The sequence below is a fragment of the Salvelinus fontinalis genome, chromosome 23, assembly GCF_029448725.1.
Source record: "Salvelinus fontinalis isolate EN_2023a chromosome 23, ASM2944872v1, whole genome shotgun sequence".
Taxonomy (NCBI): domain Eukaryota; kingdom Metazoa; phylum Chordata; class Actinopteri; order Salmoniformes; family Salmonidae; genus Salvelinus; species Salvelinus fontinalis.
The window spans coordinates 33,319,017-33,343,664 of NC_074687.1; the positions used below are offsets into that span (position 1 = coordinate 33,319,017).

Below are 24,648 nucleotides of genomic sequence, written 5' to 3' on the forward strand. Positions count from 1 at the left end.
GGTCAGTTGTGACGTGCTTATTTCCTAGAATCACAGTAGGTGGTGGATCAGAGGTGGAGATGATTCTCGAGAAGGGAAATGCCAATATTGTTAAAAGGAAACTGCCCACAATTTTGATTCTGCCTAATCTTTCTATCACATTCAGATTTGTGCCATTAGCTTTTAATTGAAGATTAGCAAAAGGACTGGGCAGAGTTGTTATTTATGCTCTGACCCATGGAGAGAGAAGAGGGGAAATTAAAATGGGCGCATAAGTGGCAGGACACAGTCAGGTTAATGGTTTCAGTGTGGAATCCCCTCTCTGCCTCAGAGGAAATGGGGAGTCACACAGAACAGATAAACATTCTGAGAAACCACACAGGCCTACTTTAATCTTTTTCCATTATAAAAACCGGCCTTTTTCTGCCTCGCAACATCTAAAACCGCCAACTGAGTGCACACGCAAACACACAAACAGCTGCTCATAGAAGGCATAAAAATGAATTGTCTTGTATGCACATGTTCACCTTAGAGATGGAGTGCTTTTAGCATGTTGTTATTGTAATTGTACTGTAGGCAGCAACAACGCTTTCAGGGTGTCATACAAAAAACACTGTGCACACACACACGTGAGTGGGCTGAGAATATGACCTAATAGACCCAGCAGCACATTTTGCTGATGACTGCTGTGACCCTCTGATGTAATGTAGGAATGGCAGGTCCCCCAAGCTCCTGCTAGGCTGCCCTGCCACTGAGCTACTCCACCATTTCCCCTCAAAATGATATTACAAAATCACTGATTAATCTGATCGTCAACATTTGCTCACTTCAACCAAACATTTTTTTTAAACTGGTATAGGGGGGCCTGACTATCCACTTCCTCCTCAAACAAATTGCAGCAGGAAAAAATATTGCTTTCTAAATGACGATCCAAAAAAAATGCTTCTTATAATTTCCGCTCAGCTTCTGTCACAGTTCGCTCCAAATCACGAATCAAAAAATAAAAATGTTGTGCTTCAGTTGCACTTCACTCAAAATATATCTTTCCTCTCATCTTGACCAATCAAAATATAGCATTCACCAACAGGCATGATCAGCAGACAGTGCTCTGACTGATGTGTATTTCTTTCCGGTACTTCTCTCTGGTGTCGTTTCTCTGGCAGCAACTTAAAATGCCAGATTAACTTCAAGCAAAACATTAGGAAATGTAGCTGATAACTATCTCTATGATAAACATGAGAAATCATCTGATGTAAAATAAGCAATTTTTCGACCGAATGTGTTGCATTCATTAATTTTGTGTGAAGAAAAATAGTTGCAAGCCCCTTATTGGGGCCATTCCACCTCAAAAAGCCCAAGAAAGAGGATTGACACCCACCATCTTAGGATTGTTCTGAAATCATGTGTGTGACCCGATTAAGGAAACTAGGCGTATGTCGCAAGTCACGACTTTACAGGAGAGCAGTTACTGTAAAAAAAAAAAATATATATATATATATATATATCAAAATGCGCTTTTTGGCAAAAATGCCTTCTCTGACATGTCAATTTTCATGTACCTTAATAATAAAGTTCTGTCATCTGTCAATACGAATAAAATAGTTAAAATGACGAGCCTAGTTGGTTTAGCCACAGAAAGACATCAACCTTCCCGCTAGCCATGATTGGCTGAGATAATGAGATGGGCTGGACATGCCGAGAGATGAGTTTGGATTGGTTTGCGGTGTAGAATCCTGTGTCTATAAAATGTGCTGGTCGTTATGATTAGATAATCGTTTCTACATTTCAAAATATATAGCGTTAGCCATGGAGAAGTGCAAATATGCTGCTACTGCTCTCAATAACATTGCTGCCCTGAATTTATCAGGCGCAATCGACAAATGTCAGTGGGGAGAAAGTTGGACTACTTTCTGTAGGACGATTGTGCCATGCTGACTACGAAAATGTAATTTAAAAAAGGGGTTGCAGTCTACCGTGAAGCTTTCATCCATGTATACGAGTAAGAATCTAACTACAGTTTCAGATATTATAAGTTTCTAATTTTGTCAGAAAGTTGTTTCCATTGCAAGTTAAAGCATGCTGTTAGCTAGCCAGTTGGAGATTGATGGCTGGCTTGCTAGCTAACACTAAAACTATTTGCTTAACATCAGCTAGCTATGACAATCGGTTTGTATTGCTAGTAATGTTACTCAATGGATTGGGATTTTAGTTCATGTTTTAGCTAGCTAACGTTACATGTCTAAACAAAATACCAAATTAAAGCTTGCTGTTCGCTAGCTAACGTCAGCGTAGGTTAGATGGCTTGCTAGCTAACATTATGTGAATGAACTGTGTAGCGATGTTCTCAGAATGCCATTATGCATCAATTGTATAATAATTCTCAAATATTTGTATCTGTAATTTGTCTTTCAGCATCAGTAGAGCACACCTGACTCAACTCCACCAGTCATACAAGGAGAATGGTCTAATCATGCCTCCCATCAAAAAGAGAGCTGGCCAAAGCAAACACAGGTTACAACTGAAGCATGAGGACCTGCAGCGAGTGGTGAACATCAACAATTACGCAGAGGATATCGCAATTGTATTACCAGAACGCCACCCAGGACACAAACACTTTGGTGGAAAGCTGCTGCCATCCCATGTGACAAAAGCAGCAGTGTGGCGTCTCAACAAGGAATCAATGACAACACTTGGTATGTGGAATGGTATTGGGCCTGGCGGACCATGCACAAGCTCCACCAGTCTGTACCTTCATGATCACAGGCCACACCAAATTTGCTCACGACTGTAAATTCGGCTCCAGAGTGGGGGAGTGGTCTAAGGCACAGCATCTCAGTGCAACAGGCGTCACTACAGTCCCTGGATCGATTCCAGGCTGTATCACATCCGGCTGTGAATGGGAGTCCCATAGCGCGGCGGACAAATTTGGCCCAGCATCGTCTGGGTTTGGCTGGGATAGGCCGTCATTGTAAATAAGAATGTTCTTAACTTCTCTAGGGTAGGGGGCAGCATTCAGAATTTTGGATGAAATGCATGCCCAAATTAAACTGCCTGTTTCTCGGGCCCAGAAGATATGATATGCATATAACTGGTAGATTTGGATAGAAAAAACAAAAGTTTCCAAAACTGTTAAAATAGTGTCTGTGAGTATAACAGAACTGATTTGACTGGCGTAAACCTGAGAAGAATCCATTCAGGAAGTAGTTTTTTTTTGTTGGTTTTGTAGTTTTCTATTCAATGCCATTGCAGTTTCTATGCCTTCCACTAGATGTCAACAGTCTTTAGAAATTGTTTCAGGCTTGTATTCTGAAAAATGAAGAAGTAAGAGCAGTACGAATGAGTGGACCATAAAGTGTCAGAGCTTTTTCATGCGCGAGACCGAGAGTGCGTTTCTTGTTTACCTTTTAAATTGACGACGTTATTGTCCGGTTGAAATATAATTGATTATTTAGGCTAAAAACAACCTGAGGATTGAATTTAAACATTGTTTGACATGTTTCTATGAACTTTACTGATACAATTTGGATTTTTTTGTCTTCCTGTTTTGACTGCGTTTGAGCCTGTGGATTACTGAAGAAAACGCGAACAAAACTGAGGTTTTTGGATATAAAGAGACTATCAAACAAAAGGAACATTTATTGAGTAAATGAATGTCTGCTGAGTGCAACCATATGAAGATCATCAAAAGGTAAGGGATTCATTTTATCTCTATTTCTGACTTGTGTAACTGTTCTACTTGGCTGGTTACTGTTTGTAATGATTTGTCTAGTGGGCTATGATCTCAAATAATCGGAAGGTATGCTTTCGCCGTAAAGCATTTTTTTTTTTTTTATCTGACACCGTGGTTGGATTCACAAGAAGTTAATCTTTAAACCTATGTAAAATATGTTTTGTTTTCTGAATTTTTATAATGAGTATTTCTGTATTTGAATTTGGCGCCCAGCTGTTTCACTGGCTTTTAAAGAGGTGGGCCACTAATGTCTCACACACCCAAGAGAGGTTAACTGACTTCCCGGCTTGGAGTTTGCCAAAAAGCACCTAAAGGACTCTCAGACCATGAGAAACAAGGTTGAACTCTTTGGCCTAAATGCCAAGCATCACATCCAGAGGAAAGCTGGCATCATACCTACGGTGAAGCATAGTGGTGGCAGCATAATGTTTTTCAGTGACTGGGAGACTAGTCAAGATCGTGGCAAAGATGAACGGAGCAAAGTACAAAGATATCCATGATGAAAACCTGCTCCAGAGCGCTCAGGACCTCAGACTTGGGCGAAGGTTCACCTTCCAACAGGACAACGACTAAGCACACAGCCAAAACAAAGCAGGAGTGGCTTCGGGACAAGTCTCTGAATGTCCTTGATTGGCCCAGCCAGAGCCCAGACTTGAACCTGATCAAACATCTCCGGAGATCTGAAAATAGGTGTGCAGTGACAATCCCCATCCCCCTCCAACCTGACGGAGCTTGAGAGGATCTGCAGAAAAGAAAGGTAATAACTTCCCAAACATGTGTGCCAAGCTTGTAGTGTCATAGCCAAGAAGGTGGTAATTGCAGCCAAAGGTGATTCAACAAAGTACTGAGTAAAGTGTATGAATACTTCATTATTTATTTTTGGGGAAAAAGTCTAAAAACATGTTTTTGCTTTGTCATTGTGGGGTATTGTGTGCAGATTGAGTTTATTTTTTTTAAATACATTTTAGAATAAGGCTTTAACGTAACAAAATGTGGAAAGTCCAGGGGTCTGAATACTTTCTGAATGCACTGGAACATTCTAGTGGTTGCAAGAATTTTGTATGATAATTTAAATTGAAAAACGACAGTTGTCGTTGAAGTCAGAAGTTTACATACACCTTAGCCAAATACATTTAAACTCAGTATCACAAATCCTGACATTTCATCTGCGTAATAAATCACCGTCTTAGGTCAGTTAGGATCCCCACTTATGTTAAGAATGTGAAATGTCAGAATAATAGTAGAGAGAATGATTTATTTCAGCTTTTATTTCTTTCATCCCATTCTCAGTGGGTCAGAAGTTTACATACACTCAATTAGTATTTGGTAGCATTGCCTTTCAATTGTTTAACTTGGGTCAAACGTTTTGGGTAGCCTTCCACAAGCTTCCCACAATAAATTGGGTGAATTTTGGCCCATTCCTCCTGACAGAGCTGGTGTAACTGAGTCAGGTTTGTGGGCCTCCTTGCTCGCACATGTTTTTTCAGTTCTGCCCACATTTTCTATGGGATTGAGGTTAGGGCTTTGTGAGGGCCACTCCAATACCTTGACTTTGTTGTCCTTAAGCCATTTAGCCACAATTTTGGAAGTATGTTTGTGGGTCATTGTCCATTTGGAAGACCCATTTGCGACCAAGCTTTAACTTCCTGATGATGTCTTGAGATGTTCCTTCAATATATCTACATAAAACTTTCTTACCTCATGCTATCTATTTTGTGAAGTGCACCAGTCCCTCCTGCAGCAAAACACATTACATTTACATTTAAGTCATTTAGCAGACGCTCTTATCCAGAGCGACTTACAAATTACAAACACCCCCACAATATGACGCTGCCACCACCGTGCTCACGGTTGGGATGGTGTTCTTTGGCTTGCAAGCCTCCCCCTTTTTCCACCAAACACAACAATGGTCATTACGGTCAAAGAGTTCTATTTTTGTTTCATCAGAGCAGAGGGCATTTCTCCAAAAAGCACGATCTTTGTCCTCATGTGCAAGTGCAAATCGTAGTCTGGCTTTTTAATGGCGGTTTTGGAGCAGTGGCTTCTTCCTTGCCGAGAAGCCTTTCAGGTTATGTCGATATAGGACTCATTTTACTGTGGATATAGATACTTTTGTACCCGTTTCCTCCAGCATCTTCACAAGGTCCTTTGCTGTTGTTCTGGGATTGATTTGCACTTTTAGCATCAAAGTACGTTCATCTCTAGGAGACAGAACGCGTCTCCTTCCTGAGCGGTATGATGGCTGCATGGTCCCATGGTGTTAATACTTGCGTACTATTGTTTGTACAGAAAAACGTGGTACCTTCAGGCATTTAGAAATTGCTCTCAAGGATGAACCAGACTTGGAGGTTTACAATTTATTTTCTGAGGTCTTGGCTGATTTCTTTTGATTTTCCCATGATGTCAAGCAAAGAGGCAGTGAGTTTGAAGGTAGACCTTGAAATACATGAACAGCTACACCTCCAATTGACTCAAATTATGTCAATTAGCCTATCAGAAGCTTCTAAAGCCATGACATAATTTTGTGGAATTTTCCTAGCTGTTTAAAGGCACAGTGAACTTAGTGTTTGTAAACTTCTGACCCACTGGAATTGTGATAGTGAATAATAAGTGAAATAATCTGTCCGCAAACAATTGTTGGAAAAATTACTTGTGTCATGCACAAAGTAGATGTCCTAACCGACTTCCCAAAACTATAGTTTGTGAACAAGAAATTTGTGGAGTGTTTGAAAAACAAGTTAATGACTCCACCCTAAGTGTATGTAAACTTCCGACTTCAACTGTATTTATAATCTGGCGTTGTTTTGTGTATCAATTCATAAACCATGTGGCATGGAATCGGTACATCAAATCTCTTCAACTATTTTGTAATCTGTATGGTACAGCGGTCAAATTTTTGGTCCTTAAATGAAAAAAGGTATTTTTTATTTTTTATCACCATTTTCTTTAGTCAATTTTGGTCGACGGACAAGTTCCTTACTTTCTCCCCCTTTCACTTGCCTTGTCCATTTTACTGTATTTACCAAATTAGTTAGTTGTCATTTGAGAACAAAAATATGAAAATGTCTGCTAGCTGTGTGTGACATATCTCCACCAGTCCTATTTAATGATATAATTTACAAAGATTATACGGTAAAATAAATTTCCCTCCAAAACAAATGTTTTTTTTTTAATCAATTAGTATCTTTGAGTTAAACCCTAATATTTGCTGTAATATTTGTTTTGTGTTTTCTGGTAGATTAAACTGAAATTGCAACCAACTTTCTATGGCTTGTTTTAAAAAAGCAATATTTCAGATTTCATGTTCAAATAACAAAGTGAGAGGTTATAAAATCGGAAAAAAAGGGGAAAAGGACATTCCTGAACACGAGGTGAGCCATTTTTACTACTCTGCTAAAAAAACAGTTCAGACTTAAGTATAGCTTTAGTATGACTGTAGCCTTTAGTTAGAGGTCTAATGCTTTAATATTTTGTCATTTCTGCACTCTGAATTCATATTCATTTTATAAAAATGCCCATTTAATTCCAAATAAAATGGAATATGTTTACCTATCATTTTTTTTAAGTGATTAGGTGTAGGCAGAGCCATAAGCAAATAGGTAAACTGGGATACGACTAAAGCTTATCAGGGAGATTTTTCCACAAATAGGTATTTTCCTTTCCATGGTAGCAAGATCTTATCTATTTAATTGTAGTAATAATCTCTTTCGGAATATGAATACAGAGTATGTGCACTTCATCGTCAGACCATTTTATTGGTAAACTACACAGTAAAGTAAAAGTTATATTTTTTTATGATCCAATATGTAATAGTACACTTATCATAATTTGGTTGTAATCCAGAGTGGTTAGAAACACATTTCTAAATCCTCTGAGGTTATGGAGGGATCCAAATTGTGGATTTAAAAGAAAACATGAATCATAAGCGTACAATGACATCTTTGTTTTTAAGCCCTGGATTTCTAGCCCCTGGATATTGTTAGATGTGATTTTAATAGCTAACATTTCGAAGGCCATAATAGTTCCAATTAGGAATTTAGATTAAAAGTGAAGCCTGTCATCATTGGTCCTGGGCAAATTCGGTTCTGTGAATTGGATATCAGAGTGCAGAGAGGTTAAGGTGACATTTTCTGGGTCTTTCTGCCATGAATGAAGTACATTAGTTGATTTTGGGAAGTAAGAAGGGCGAATAGTCAAAGCAAGTTGTGGATTTAAGTTTCAAGTTCATTTGTCAAATACTCATGATACAGGTGTAAAACATTACAGTGAAATGCTTAACTTGTGAACTCTATTCCAATAACGCACAAGAGGAAGTAATATAGATAAATAAACCATGAAATGTGTGGGGGAGGAAACAAAAAAACACGAGAACGCAGATACCGTAAAACTTCAATTAATAGCCTGGGCGTTTATTTGCTAAAATCACTTTACACAACAGGCGCTTAGAGACTGGTTTCTATTTGAGCCAGGCGTCGATTCCCTTAATACACACAGCTTTTTCTCATTTTGCATAGTTAATTGTTTAATTCCATGATTCCCTTCCAGCATTTTAATACATTTCTTCACTTCCCGCACTAAAGTGTTATCATTTACACAGTCACGTTTCTTTTGTTTTAGTATGCCTCTATTTGATAGAATAAGTATTCTTCTCTGACTGTACATTTTTGTCAGTGCTTACTTTCGCCGCTAGAAGTCGATTTCTGGGGTCTGAACTCCCAAAGATGTTGACTGTTTTTGTCCTTGCAACTTAGCAGTTCTCAGCTGTTAGCTGCCAATGGCTAGCAGTTTATTACTGGCGATGAAAACAGATGATTGCGTAATGACGATAATTTGATGGCAATTATTTAATATAACAAATCAAACAGTAAAACAAGCAAACATTCATTTAGAACCAGCGGTTACTTGAAACAGTTCATTTTCTGAAATGTGTGCCGTTGCACGGCTTTTAAAAAAGGGACAGGCAGCTATTTAAGACTTGTTTAATTGAAGTTATACGGTATACAGGTCAGTGCAGTGCCGGTACTGTTATTAAAATGTGCAGGGGGATTGGAGTGATTGAAGAAGAGGGGTAAAAGTGTAAAAGTGGCTGGTAGCAGGATAAATGCTACATGGTAATAATAATCACAATAAACAATATAGCAGCAACAAATGGTAATATAAATCAATGTGAGGTGCCAGTAGTGAGCATGGGTGCATGTGTGCAAGACTGTAAAGAGTGTCAGTGTAGGCATGTGTGGCTGAGTGGTGGAGACCTGAGGATGGGCAAGAGCACCTCCTCCCAGCTGCCCACTGCACTGAGGCTAGGCGACACGGTCACCACTGATAAATCCACAATAATCGAAAATTTCAATAAGGATTTCTCTACGACTGGCCATGCTTTCCTCCTGGCTACCCCAACACCGGCGAACAGCTCCGCACCCCTCGCAGCTACTTGCCCGAGCCTCCCCAGCTTCTCCTTCACCCAAATCGCAGATGTTCTGAAAGAGCTGCAAAACCTGGACCCGTACAAATCAGCTGGGATAGACAATCTGGACCCTCTCTTTCTAAAATTACCTGCCGCCATTGTTGCAACCCCTATTACCAGTCTGTTCTGATTTCGTCCGAGATCCCTAAAGATTGGAAAGCTGCCGCGGTCATCCCCCTCTTCAAAGGGGGTGACACTCTAGACCCAAACTGTTACAGACCTATATCCATCCTGCCCTGCCTTTCTAAAGTCTTTGAAAGCCAAGTTAGTAAACAGATCACTGACCATTTCGAATCCCACCGTACCTTCTCCGCTGTGCAATCCGGTTTCCGAGCTGGTCACGGGTGTACCTCAGCCACGCTCAAGGTACTAAATGCTATCATAACCGCCATCGATAAAAGACAGTACTGTGCAGCCGTACTCTAATTCTCGGGCCGACTCTTTTCTCTGTATATATCAACGATGTCGCTCTTGCTGCGGGTGATTCCCTGATCCACCTCTACGCAGACAAGACCATTCTGTATACATCTAGCCCTTCTTTGGAAACTGTTAACTAACCTCCAAACGAGCTTCAATGCCATACAACACTCCTTCAGTGGGCCACCAACTGCTCTTAAACGCTAGTAAAACCAAATGCATGCTTTTCAACCGTTCGCTGCCCGCACCCGCTCGCCAGACCAACATCACTACTCTGGATGGTTCTGACCTAGAATACGTGGACAACTACAAATACCTAGGTGTCTGGCTAGACTGTAAACACTCCTTTCAGACTCATACCAAACATCTCCAATTCAAAATCAAATCTAGAATCGGCTTTCTATTTCGCAACAAAGCCTCCTTCACTCACACAGCCAAACTTACCCTCGTAAAACTGACTATCATACCGATCCTTGACTTCAGCGATGTCATCTACAAAATAGCTTCCAATACTCTACTCTAGCAAACTGGATGCAGTCTATCACAGTGCCATCCGTTTTGTCACCAAATCGCCTTATACCACTGCGACCCGTATGCTCTAGTCGGCTGGCCCTCACTACATATTCGACGCCAGACCCACCGTCTCCAGGTCATCTATAAGTCTATGCTAGGTAAAGCTCCACCTTATCTCAGCTCACTGTTCACGATAACAACACCAACCCGTAGCACGTGCTCCAGCAGGTTTCTCTCACTGGTCATCCCCAAATCCAACACCTCCTTTGGCCACCTTTCCTTCCAGTTCTCTGCTGCCAGTGACTGGAACGAATTACAAAAATCGCTGAAGCTGAAGACGTACATTTCCTGCACTAACTTTAAACATCAGCTGTCTGAGCAGCTAACCGATCGCTGCAGCTGTACAGAGTCCATCTGTAAATAGCCCAACCAATCTACCTACCTCATCCCGATAATGTTTTTATTTACTTTGCTGCTCTTTTGCACACCAGTATCACTACTTACACACCATCTGCTCATCTATCACACCAGTGTTAATCTGCTAAATTGTAATTACTTTGCTACTAATATACTAAGTATATATACTTTCTTTTTTTTCTATTGTGTTATTGACTGTACGCTTGTTTATTCCATGTGTAACTCTATTGTTGTTTGTGTCCAACTGCTTTGCTTTATCTTGGCCATGTCGCAGTTGTAAATGAAAACATGTTCTCAACTAGCTTACCTGGTCAAATTAAAATTTAAAAAATTAAAATGCAAGAATGGGCTGCCATCAGTCAGGATGTGGCCCAGAAGTGAATTGACAGCATGCCAGGGCGGATTGCAGAGGTCTTGAAAAAAATGGCTCAACACTGCAAATATTGACCCTTTGCATCAACTTCATGTAATTGTCAATAAAAGCCTTTGACACTTATGAAATGCTTGTAATTATACTTCAGTATACCATAGTAACATCTGTCAAAAAATATCTAGACACTAAAGCAGCAAACTTTGTGGAAATTAATATTTGTTTCATTCTCAAAACTTTTGGCCACAACTGTACATCTAATGATCTGAAGTGCCATGGGAGGGGGAAAACTCTTGTTCCTTCACAACTGCGCTGGTGTGAGAGGACCATGTTGTCCTCAGTGATGTGGATGCCGAGGAACTTAGTGATTGACCCTCTCCACTACGGCCCCGTCAATATGGATGGGGTGTTCAGATGTGCACCCAGTCCACGATCAGCTCCTTGGTCTTGCAAAGGGTCAGAAACTTTCTGTAAAATTTACAGAAATTTTACAAGGAAAGTTAATCCTGGGAATTTTGCTTAAATGTCAAAAAAGCTACTTATAACAGTGAACCTTTTTTGTGGGAATTCTAGGTCTTGTGGCATATTTTGGTTAAACTATCCCAAATCAATTGAATTGCAACCATCTATATGCGCAGTGCACTCGTCCACCACTTGCGCAGTGCACTCGTCCACCACTTGCGCAGTGCACTCGTCCACCACTTGCGCAGTGCACTCGTCCACCACATGCGCCACAGCTGATTCTCAAGATCTTACACGGTAATGAGATGCTATTGAGCCCACACTACCACATTGTCTGAGGCAAGGACCAACATGCTTTCTGTTAAGTTTTGATTACAATACTGGGTGGGGTGAATATATTTTATGACATACATGATTTTTTGTCAACTAGTAAAATAGTAGCCTACAGCAAAGTGTGTTTAAATTTATAACTTTTCTGCTATTTCGTTTTTTCTACCATGTGGGTTTTAGCTTGCTTGAGCCTGCTAACTGAGTGTTAATTCACCTGTTTCCATGCATGTTTAATTTAAAACAATTATCTTACAAAGGAGTTGTTTAAACTGCTTAACTATTTATCTGTACATGGAATTTGGGCTTTTTAATACTCCTTTTTTCCCTAATCTTTAAAGGAAAATGCCACGGACACTATCTGATGTGTGGAGACATTTCATTGCAGCTAATGTAGAAGGAAAAGCTGTGTACATTTGCAAATACTGTGCCAAATCATATGTGAAGAATGCAACAAAGATGCAGAATCATCTGGCCGTTTGCGTCCCACCTGCCCCAGAGAAGTTAAGGAATTTTAATTATGAGATTTCTGTTGTTTTGAATTTGGCGCCCTGCACTTTCACTGGCTGTTGTCAAATCGATCCCGCTAACTTCTTACGGCTGAAATCCCATTAAGAGGTTAAGATTTCATTTCTAAAGTTGGCAACACAAAGCGGTACACAGGCATTCCCATGCAGTTACGTCTTCAGAAGTTGCACGAAATACAAATCACTGATGTATTCTTTACATTATGGCTTTGGATTGAACAAATCTGTGCTTACATTTTTTCTCTAGGACACTGGGAACCAACTAGAGTTGGTCGGTATGCAGAGTTTCATATTGTCATACCATCCTCTCACCCCGGGATTTACGATATTATCGGTTTAGTACACAAGGGGCCCCAAAGAATTGCAGAAAAGCCCACTGGGTGTCTTACCAGAATGTTAACAAAATTAGCACAAGTTAAAGCAAAATTCCATGGAGGCTGCTAGCTAAACATGCTAATGAGAGCAAATAAAAATAAACAAATTGCAAAGACAGGAAACCAGCTCAAAGTTACACATGTATAGATAGGAGCTCCTGAATGTCATTTTTGTCGAGTTTGGACATTATCCAGCAGCATGTCTAGACACTGTGTGGAGTCTGGAGTCGCTAGGGCATTGGGCCTGCCTGCTCTGAGAAGAGGGGGGAGGAGCAGACACCCGAGAAAAGAGGAACAAAAATGCAAGGAAATAAAGGTAGCTGTGGCAACTGTTCAAATAACTAATCCAAAGCGCGTAGACTTCTCAAACACAGCAGAAAGCTAACAATATGGTGCCTGTCAACTTTTTAAAATTCAGCCACGCAGGAAATAAAGAAAACATAAGATAACTTGATGGCGCCGGAGCAGAAAGCAGACGTTTTACGTGCCCCCAACGATTGTGTTTTTTTGTTTGTTTGTTTGTTTGTTTGTTTGTTTATCTGCATTTGTATAAAGATATATATAAAAATATAAAAAAACACTTCACTCATTTTGTATATAATGTTTCCACTACTGTCTCTTATGACTGAAATTAACTTCTGGATATCAGGACTGCGATTACTCTCCACGGACTAGCAGAATCCTTTTTCTTATTTCACGAATCTGACGACCCCGAGGATATACGGCTCCCTCAGGGACAGGCCCCAACCCCCGGGATATGCATGAAGAGGAGGCGGAGCAAGAGAGGCAGGAAAGTGGGCTGCCTTCTGAGAATTCGAAGGCGATCTTATAAACCCCCACTTCCCTCAATTCTGCTAGCAAACGCGCAATCTTTGGACAATAAAATCGACGAGTTACGGGGAAGAATTAAACTACCAACGGGACAAAAACTAACATCTCATGTTTCACAGAGTGGTGGCTGAACGACGACAAAAATCAACATACAGCGATATACCGGCAGGATAGAACAGCGGCGTCTGGTAAGACAAGGGCCTGCGGACTATGTATTTTTGTAAGTAACAGCTGGTGCACGATATCTAAGGAAGTTGGCACTAAGATAGCATTGAATGAGCTGAATTCCGCCATGAGCAAACAAGAAAACGTTCACCCAGAGGCGGTGCTCCTAGTAGCCGGGGACTTTAATGCAGGGAAACTTAAATCCGTTTAATCAAATTTCTATCAGCATGTTAAATGTGCAACCAGAGGGAAAATAACTCTGGACCATCTATACTCCACACAGATGCAAACAAAGCTCTCCCTCAATCTCCATTTGGCAAATCTGACCATAATTCCATCCTCCTGATTCCTGCTTACAAGCAAAAATTAAAGCAGGAAGCACCAGTGACTAGAACTATTAAAAAAAAGGTGGTCATATGAAGCAGATGCTAAGCTACAGGACTGTTTTGCTAGCACAGTCTGGAATATGTTCCAGGATTCCTCCAACGGCACTGAGGAGTACACCACATCTGTCATTGGCTTCATCAATGAGTGCATCGATGACGTTGTCCCCACAGTGACCGTACGTACATACCCCAAACAGAAGCCATGGATTACAGGCAGCATCCGCACTGAGCTAAAGGATAGAGCTGCCGCTTTCAAGGAGCAGGACTCTAACCCAGAAGATTATAAGAAATCCCGCTATGCCCTCCGAGGAACCATCAAACAGGCAAAGCGTTAAAACAGCACCAAGGTCGAGTCGTACTACACCGGCTCTGACGCTCATTGGATGTGGTAGGGCTTGCAAACCATTACAGACTACAAAAGGAAAGCACAACCGAGAGCTGCCCAGTGACACGAGCCTACCGGACAAGCTAAACGACTATGCTCGAAACACTGAAACATGCATGAGAGAACCAGCTGTACAGGAAAAGTGTGTGATCACGCTCTCTGCAGCCGATGTGAGTAAGACCTTTAGACAGGTCAACATTTACAATGCAGCAGTGCCAGACGGATTACCAGGACGTGTACTGCAAGCACACGCTGACCAACTAGCAAGTGTCTTCACTGACATTTTCAACCTCTCCCTGTCCAAGTCTGTAATACCACCATGTTTTAAGCAGACCACCATAGTGCCTGTGACCAAGAACACTAAGGTAATTTGCCTAAATGACAACCGAACCATAGAACTTACATCTGTAGCCATGAAGTGCTTTGAAAGGCTGGTCATGGGTCACATCAACACCATCGTCCCAGAAACCCTAGACCCACGCAATTTGCATACCGCCCCAACAGATCCACAGATGATGCAATCTCTATTGCACTCCACACTGCCCTTTCCCACCTGGACAAATAGGAACACCTATGTGAGAATGCTATTCATTGACTACAGCTCAGCGTTCAACACCATAGTGCCCTCAAAGCTCATCAATGAGCTAAGGACCCTGGGACTAAACACCCCCCTCTGCAACAGAACCCTGGATTTCCTGACGGGCCGCCCCCAGGTGGTAAGGGTAGGTAACAAGACAACCGCCCAGCATGATCCTCAACACAGGGGCCCCTCAGGGGTGCGTGCTCAGCCTCCTCCTGTACTCCCTGTTCAATGACTGCACAGCCAGGCACGACTCCAACACCATCATTAAATTAAACAGTGGTAGGCCTGATCACCGACAACAACGAGATAGCCTATAGGGAGGAGGTCAGAGAACTGGCCATGTGTTGCCAGGACAACCTCTTCTCCTTCAACGTGATCAAAACAAAGGAGATGATTGTGGACTACAGGAAAAAGAGGACTGAGCACACCCCCATTCTCATTGGCGGGGCTGCAGTCGAGCAGGTTGAGTTCTTCAAGTTCCTTGGTGTCCACATCAACAAACTAACATAGTCCAAGCACACCAAGACAGGCGTGAAGAGGGAACGACAAAACCTATCCCTTCAGGAGACTGAAAAGATTTGGCATGGGTCCTCAGATCCTCAAAAGGTTCTACAGCTGCACCATCGAGAGCATCCTGACTGGTTGCATCACTGCCTGGTAAGGCAACTGCTCTGCCTCTGACCACAAGGCACTACAGAGGGTAGTGCGTACGGCCCAGTACATCACTGGGGCCAAGCTTCCTTCCATCCAGGACCTATATACCAGGTGGTGTCAGAGGAAGGACCTAAAAATTGTCAAAGACTCCAGCCACCCTAGGCATAGACTGTTCTCTCTGCTACCGCACGGCAAGTGGTACCGGAGCGTCAAGTCTAGGTCCAAGAGGCTCCTAAACAGCTTCTACCCCCAAGTCATAAGACTCCTGAGCATCTACTCAAATTGCTACCCAGACTATTTGCATTGCCCCCCCCCCCCCTGTCGTCATCTATGCATAGTCACTTTAACTTTACCTACATGTACTTACTACCTCAACTAAACTGTGCACCCACACATTGACTCTGTACCAGCATCCCCCTGAAAATATTGTTGTTGTTTTTTTTACTGCTGCCCTTGATCTCTTATCCATATATTTTTTTTTTCAACTGCACTGTTGGTTAGGGGCTCGTAAGTAAGCATTTCACTGTAAGGTCCACACCTGTTGTATTCGGCACATGTGATTAATACAATTTGATTTGCTGTGTTTCGTAAACCCTGATCTAAAATGCTTTTTGTTGTAATTTCTGTTTGGCATCAGAATAATTTTGTGCTTCAGCTGCACTTCTAAACTCGGATGAGAATTCACGAACAGGTGATATGTAGCTGGCTAAAAATGAAAGATTAACTTTAAGCAAAACATTAGGAAATGTAGCTGGCTAAATTCTATCAATTATAGGCATAAACAATAGAAATATGATGGCAAAGCATAATTTGCCAAAAAACACCTTGCTTTTTCATTGCATAACAATTTACTTGAGTGGCTGCCCGCCAAAAAGCATTGCACTTTGTCGTCATCTGATGAAAATGAATGCATTTTCTGCCAAATGTGTTTGACAAATTTTCTGTGAAGGAAAACTATTAGTTGCACATCCCTGAACACTTTTTTGAAGAAAAATTAAAAATAAACACTTTCAATATAAAACGCGACCCATCACAACACAGCTGGACTCACCTGCTCCCGCTTTCTCCCGTTGTGCTATTTACAAACAAACACGTGACTGGCTCAACTGTTCTGGTGAATTATGTAAGCTTCATACTGTAAAATAATGTGAGAAGAGATAAATCAGATTGCATTCTTATTTCACCTAACACAAGTTGACTGCAGGTATTTACTTAAATATAGCAACAAATATTAGAACATAATTAAAAAACGTAAAAGTAGTTTCAAAAGATATTGAAAATTCATCCAATTACCATTTCCAAATACCCCGGTATATCGCCCAAGCCTAGAACCAACTGCACAGAAACACCTATCATTACAACAAGTATTATTTTTTCCTGATCGCACTTGTGCTCCCAAAATAAAAGGTCAGGTGGCACAGCAAATTAGAGCATATGTGATCAAAATGGTTGCACTTTAGAGCCCTACTCATTCCTCTGTGCACCATGTTGCGTTAGCTGATGAATACCATTCATTTAACTGGCAAGCCAGCAATAACCGAATTACGAATTTAAAAGATTAGCCAAAACACCTTTGGTTTGGAGTCGTGAGGCTGGGAGAGATAGGAGAGTAAACACAGCTGTGTTTTGACTTTTGGAGATTTGCTGAAATGGATGTGATATCCGCACGGCCGGCCTACCGGCACTCTTATGGATTGCCACACATGCGGTCTCTGCAAGGGGTGCTGACATGGTGCCCTAGACCTGCACACATAACACTGTTGGAACACCCAGTGTGTGTGTGGCTTTCAGTGCAGGGATTTACTAACCAGAGAGAAACTGTAAAAGCTAAGAGCTGTCTCTGGTTTCTCCAAAGCTAAGAGCTGTCTGAGGTACTCCTGAGCCAAGTCAACACAGTCATCAATCTTGGAACTGCTGCCCTCTCAGAGTAGCCACATTTATTGACTGATTGACTCAATCTCCATAGACAAACATTGGCCGTAGAATGGACTTACTGAAGAGCTCAGTGACTTTCAAAGTGGCACAGTCATAGGATGCCATCTTTCCAGCAAGTCAGGTGGTCAAATTTCTGCCCTGCTAGAGCTGCCCCGGTCAACTGTAAGTGCCGTTATTGTGAAGTGGAAACGTCTAGGAACAACAACGGCTCAGCCACGAAATGGTAGACCACACAAGCTCACATAACGGGACTGCCGAGTGTTGAAGTGCATAAATATTGTCTCACTACCGAGTTCCTAACTGACCCTGGAAGCAACATCAGCACAAGAACTGTTCGTCGGGAGCTTCATGAAATGGGTTTCCATGGCCGAGCAGCCCCACCCAAGCCTAAGATCACCATCCACAATGCCAAGCGTCGACTGGAGTGATGTAAACCTCGCCGCCATTGGACTCTGGAGCAGTGAAAACGCGTTCTCTGGAGTGATGAATCACACTTAACCACCTGGAAGTCCGATATCTGAATCCAGGTTTGGCAGATGCCAGGAGAACGCTACCTGCCCGAATGCATAATGCCAACTGGAAAATTTGGTGGAGGAATAATGGTCTGATTGTCATGGTTTGGGCTAGGCCCCTTAGTTCCAGTGAAGGGAAATCTTAACGCTACAGCATACAATGACATTATCGACAATTCGGTGCTTTCAACTTTGTGGAAACCATTTAGGGAATTCCGGCCACTCCCTATATCAGCATGATAACGACCCAGTGCACAAAGCGAGGTCCATACAGAATTGGTTTGTCGAGATCAGTGTGGCAGAACTTGACTGGCCTGCACAGAGCCCTGACCTCAACCCCATCAAACACCTTTTGGATAAATTGGAACGCCGACTATGAGACAGGCCTAATCGCCCAACATCAGTGCCCACCTCACTAATGCTACTGTGGCTAAATGGAAGAAAGTCCGCACAGCGATGTTCCAACAACTAGTGGAAAGACTTCCCAGAAGAGTGGAGGCTGATATAGCAGCAAGGGGGGGACCACCTCCATATTAATGCCCATGATTTTGGAATGAGATGTTCGACAAGCTGGTATCCACATACTTTTGGTCATGTAGTGTAGGTGTATAGTCACTAATCATAAAACAAACAAGGATGGCAATTGGATGCACATGCACAAATAATATGGCGTTCCCATTGCAGTCAACAAATAAACATTAAAAAAATCATTGTGAGCATAATAGGACTATGAATACAGCCTCTTTAGCTTTGTTACTGTCGTCTCAGCAGTAGTATACCTCATAGTAGATTAGCTAGCTGGGTCCAATCAATCTATGTGGCTTCACCAATGCTCATGTCAGTAGGTGCAGTCTATCCCAATTATTCCAACACCTGAGCCCCTCTCTCCCCCTCCCAAAACCCCACCCACACTCCACTTCAAAATCAGGGATGCCTGGTTCAGGTGCACAACCCATTAAGCCAGGACTCTCTCCACAGGCCATTTCATATTTACCAGCTGAGTCCCCTAAAACAGGTTTTATTCTAGTTTAGACAGAGGCCTCTCTCCTGGCAAAGACAGCCACAGTCTCATAGGCATGAATCTGATTCCTCGCCAAATCCTGACATTGCCCTCTCCCCAGTAGGATTAGGCTATCTATGGGGCCATATTAGGTGAATGAAATGAGGACATGTGAAAGTGCAGAGGTCCTCTTGTCTAACCAGAAGCCGGTCATTCAACGTCCTAGTTGGTTTGATTGAATGAGATTTGGGGACCTGAGAAAGCCTACCAGCACAATTTGGAGACGAGAGTGGTGATGTAGGCTCAGTCCAACTAAACTCATTCAATAAAAAAAAACAGAATTGAGTTGATGTGGAATTCAAAGTGAAAGTATACACCCCCCCCCCAAAAAAAATTTGTTTACTGCCATGACACCAAAAAATATATGTAATTTAATTTGCTTTCCCGTAGTGAACACGCAGGTTGAAATCAGTCCAGGTAGCTACTCTCGAACTATGGGCTTCCACCACCAACAACGATATGGCTGAGGATTACGTCATTGTTAAAGCTGACCACATTAGCTAAATGATTGTCCAAATTCATAAAACACCGATTAGTTATCGGTTTACTCACTTGAAAACAACCTTGTGTAATATCAGAGAAGGAAACCTTTGACTTAAAGTAATTCCTACTCTTGTTTCAAAATGACCAGCAAGACTTACAAGACTGATGCAGCTGTCAGTACATTCATATTGTGGGCCATGGATACTGTAACTGGATACCATCTATGATCATTTATAGGCTGTTTTTGCAAGGGTTAACTTAACCCTTAATATAAATATTTAGCTAAGTGCCAACCTACAACATCCACAATAGGATTACTAAATACGGTTATCATATTTCTCCTTCCATCATCTGTCAAGATTCAGAGTAGGCTTCCACACATTTTGTGACTACCGTTACACTGAAATAGCAGTAACGTTAGTGGATTCAAGGAACAGCTTATTTCCAATAATAACTTAAAGGCATAGCCTACATTGTTTAATGGACCCGAGTATGGGACAGTAAATGTTTTTTAACTAAGTAGTTACCAAAACAATGGTGTATTGGTTAGGTTTATGGAGAGCAAACGTCAGAGCAAACAGCTAGCTAGCTCGTTAGCAATCTAGCTAGCTAGGTTACCTAAAGTTAGCACAACCAGCTAGCAAACTAGTTCGCTACAGTAGCTACGCTAGCAAGCTGCATTACTTTTCAGTAAAATGGTTGTTAGCTAGTTGGTCAATTATCTTACCGTCATAAACAGTTCCAGGGGCGTCCAGTTTTTAAGTAATATGGTTTTCTTACAAAGGGAAATGAGTTTTGGGTGAGGGACTGAAAATCCAAGTTCAGTTCACCCGCTGCGAACTCCGACAAAACCTCATCTTTATCACCGAGAGCCTTCAGCTTCATACACATTCAACTGTGGGCCCTCCTGGCTCGAATCTCGAACTAGCTCGGCAACGAATAATCCACACGCAAGACACAGCAACCATTGGCTACAGCGAACCAGCAGTCATTTCAGACCGAGTGAATGATATTTACAATTCCTTTGATTTGTAAATGCGATGGTATGAGCGACATAAATGTTGGGGGGGATTGGATTATTCAGTCTCTGACTTCTCAGCGGACTGCAGAGTCCGTCGTCAAGGCTCGCTCGCTGCAGCAGAGGCAACAGCATAGCAACGTTATGGCGCAATCTTCGCAGCGCCATCAGTGCACGGGGGTGGAGTCACAGGATAGGGAGGCGTGGTAGCGTGGTTTTCATTTGTGAAGTCTCGGGTGAGCAATCCTGCAATCTATATTTGTCATGCCATAGTAATTGGTATTTTGCCGGTTATATAGATCTACAAAATGTAGGTTAGTGTGGAAACTGCATTTGGCATCACGTTTGTACGTGTGGAGCAGAATAGTCATTAGGCGAGGAGTCATTAGTCATTTCCTTAAGTAATTTTTGCCACAGGATATTACATTTCCATTTTTGGTCAGAATTAGCCCACACTAGTTTATCATTGCCCTAAATTCAGGAAATACCTAGGTCCGTCAATATGACTATAACAAAACTACACCAGTGTAGATTAGGCTTGACAATGGGACTGTAGATTACAATTTAAATATGGGCTGTGGCGACATCATGTGGTTAAAAAAATAACAGTCCGTCCCCTAACTGTGTCCAATAATGTGAAGGGATGATGAAAATGTATATTTTACTGACACTGGCAAAGTGGTATATTAAAGACTGAGAATACATTTAAAACAACAATCAATTAAAATTGAACTCACGAGTGGTGCAGCGGTCTAATGCACTGCATCTCATTGCTAGAGGTGTCACTAAAGACCCTGGTTTGATTCCAGGCTGTATCACAACCGGCCGTGATTGGGAGTCCCATAGGGCGGTGCACAACTGGCCCAGTGTCATCCGGGTTAGGGTTTGCCGGGGTAGGCCGTCATTGTAAATTAAGAATTTGTCCTTACCTGACTTGCCTAGTTAAATAAAGGTTCAATAAAAATCTGAAGTATAAGGACATGAATAATGGATCCTTATGGTATTGCTGACCCTGCTCATTCTTGATTAATTTAAGATTTTAGAGTTGACCAAATCTCTGGACACAGAAATATTATTTAAAGTGTCAGAGGGCTATTGCAAGAAATTACATACAATCATTTTTCAGTGAATATCCATTATTTGTGTTTAGAATTTTTTGGGAGTTTGAAATTGTGATCCTTTGCTCAGGACAAGGGCATTTCCAGGCATAGAGCTGACATGGAAATTAATATTGAAAGTATATAGAAAAGGGAAAAGATTGGATTTTGGAGTTATAAGATTCCCCTAAATAAAAAATGTAAGCTCAAATAATGCAACAAAATCAATTTGATCAACTATAAAAAATAAAAGTGTCCCTGTCAGACAAGGATTGTCCCAACTTTCAAGAACCTCAGCTAATTTCCTGCTATTTCACACATTTTGCCATGAGTCTAAGAAAAATTTGGGGGGGTGTTGGGGTTCCCAACGCTTGTGAGCTTTGGTGCTGCGGAAGGGTGTGTGTTACACCTATTGTCACAAATTACCCCATGTCGTCTTCACCCAGGCTGAGGGTACCATTGGTGTTAACCCAGTACAGTGCTGTAATTAGTTACAATTAATTATTTTCCGTTGCATAAAAAGATCAGGGGAGTTGTTTGCAATCACATACACAGAGCATTCGTATAACCCAGGAATTTGAGCCAGAACAAAATACACACAAGTCACAGCATTGACAGCTTATTTTTAGTCTTGATAGAGAGGCTCTCCTGGGTTATACGAATGCTCTGTGTATGTGATTACAAACAACTCCCCTGATCTTTTTAATAATGTGCCATTGAGATACACCTTTATTTGACAATGACAGTCTCTAGGTTCAGTTTTTCTCAACAGAAGCTGTCAAAGCGTCAATTACTTGTTTCTTTTTTTGATATGTGTGCAAGTAAAGCAGTGTGATTAAAGTACTTTATTAAGTTGTCCATTTAATATGCAGACAACCTAAATGGCCACCAACTAAAAGTGTAGACTCAGGAGATTCAATGCTGTATATTAATATCATTCTCACCAAGCAACCAACTTTAAAAAGATGACTTTCTTTAAACCAAACAGATTCTTGATTCCCATCCCTCGCTCTCTTTTTTCTTTGTTTTGGTTAAACATTCACAACACAGTTTCATCTTACACAAATCAGCTGTTCATGTTTAACATAACAGACTTTGTTAAATGTGGCGTTTTATGAAAGCTTTTTATTGTACCTTGCCCTGATGTGTTTTACTACAGCACAAAAAGTCCAGGTGCACATATAGACCACCTATGACATGTATAACATCCAAATCAATGTTCACATTCATTTTAGGCAAAGGTAACATTGAGGTCACTGTTAAGAGGAAAGGAAGCATTGAAGTTTAGGGATGACTGCCATTATTCAGGCAATGTTACATGTGGTTGAAATTCACTATTTCTTACTGTAATTGTACTAGTTTTTAAACAGGTAGTATTTATGCAAACAGCAGTGGGCTTCTAGTCTCGTTTCAGACTTTACAAGTAACTCGCTAGAGGCCAAAGCTCACGTGATATTTGGTTCTTTGTGCAGAAATTAGTGGGCTTCCAATGTCCATTTTAGGTCTTCTCTTCCTTGAGTAGACCCACAATGCCGTCCCTCCTGGAGGTGTAGGGAGCATGCTTCTAATGCCACTATGTTAACTACGCCCCTGAAGACCACAAGCCCAGTGTGCAGCCTGAAGATCTGCTTCAGGGTCACCCTGTAGACCAGCTTCAGGGTCACCCTGTAGACCATCACCCCTGCCAAGCAGAACGGCGGTACAGCCGCATTCAGCACGGGTCCGCCCACCTCCAGACGAGCTACCTCCCGTACCATGGCAAACTTCTGAGCCTCTGGAGAGAACACCAGCGCGTCCTTGAGGGCAGTGCCAATGTCACTGTTCCACTCCACCTCCTTGCCGTTGATGAGAATGGTGCTGTTGGTAATGCCAGCCGGTTCGTCTAGCATGCTGTTAAAGTTGGCAGGGATGCCAATCTGAGCACCAGAGGGAAGCCAGGGCATGCCAGCCCCGACCGGGTGGAAGCCAAATGAGGCAAAGGCACTGTAGCCGCCCGGGGAGCCCACATCAGATTCCTACAGGACCTGCTGGAAGACGCTCTCCAGAGATGCTGGCTGGTTCTCCTTTGTTCCAGGCCTGGTACAGCTTCCTGTAAGTACTCGGGTGCGGCGGGAATACTTTTGTACCATCACAGCATACTTCAGAAATGGAGAAGCCATGGCATCAGTTGGTTTGGTCGTTAGCTACAGACCTCAGAGGGATTGATCTGACGAGAAACAGAAAATCAATATCAAACGCAAGAGGTTTGACCCGGCTGACTGGTGAATTAAAGTTAAAATAAGACCAAAAAAGTGTAGACCACCTCGTCGTATGAATAGATCCTCTTTTTGATTCATGGCATTACACATCATGATGGTTTCATAAGGATGTTATGTATAGTATGAGGCCGAGTCCCCATCCTGGTCACCTCTGGACTTGGTATTATGAAATTGTCAATCATCTTGAGACAACAACACTGAGTGCATGGGTGGTAATATACTGTACCAGTTATGTCAGAAGAAATAGTTGCGCGATAATACTGCAATTGGCAAAAAGATGCACCATTTTGTATCACTGTTGGTCAAACCCAAAATGCAATCCAGGTGTGTAATTCGTCGATTAGCTAAATGGTTAGCTAGCACTCAATGAATGACGATAGTAGTGGATGACTGCCAGGCAGTCAAGTGAGGAATTTCTAACAGTACAACACACTCTTTTATATAAACTCAAATATACTGAACTAACAGATAATGTTACATTTTATAAAGCTTTTACAAGATAACTCACATGCCATATAGATCTATGCAAGGGGAGCAGGACCAAGTAAAGCCGTTTGCAGCACGTTTTACGACAGTTTTACGTTAATACCTAATCACTAATTTTCTAAATGCAGTAGTGTGTTAAACCTGTAAGAATATCGAACACTGCATAAGGGTAAAATAGCCTATTTTTTATAATTCACGTTTGCTATCATAGTCTG

The 24,648-nt window shown here is 41.8% G+C and overlaps 1 protein-coding gene and 1 pseudogene across 2 annotated transcripts in view; both read right to left on the reverse strand.

The window, feature by feature from the left end:
* The window catches only part of LOC129821167 (tyrosine-protein phosphatase non-receptor type 4-like), a 105,943-nt gene extending 85,186 nt beyond the window's left edge, over positions 1–20,757 (reverse strand). For both annotated transcript variants that reach the window (XM_055878512.1, XM_055878511.1), the window contains exon 1: positions 20,302–20,757. The gene's annotated coding sequence lies outside the window, so the exon portion shown is untranslated. The remainder of the gene's footprint in view (positions 1–20,301) is intronic.
* A 2,037-nt stretch (positions 20,758–22,794) lies between these two features.
* On the reverse strand, positions 22,795–24,648 carry LOC129821168 (transmembrane protein 177-like; annotated as a pseudogene).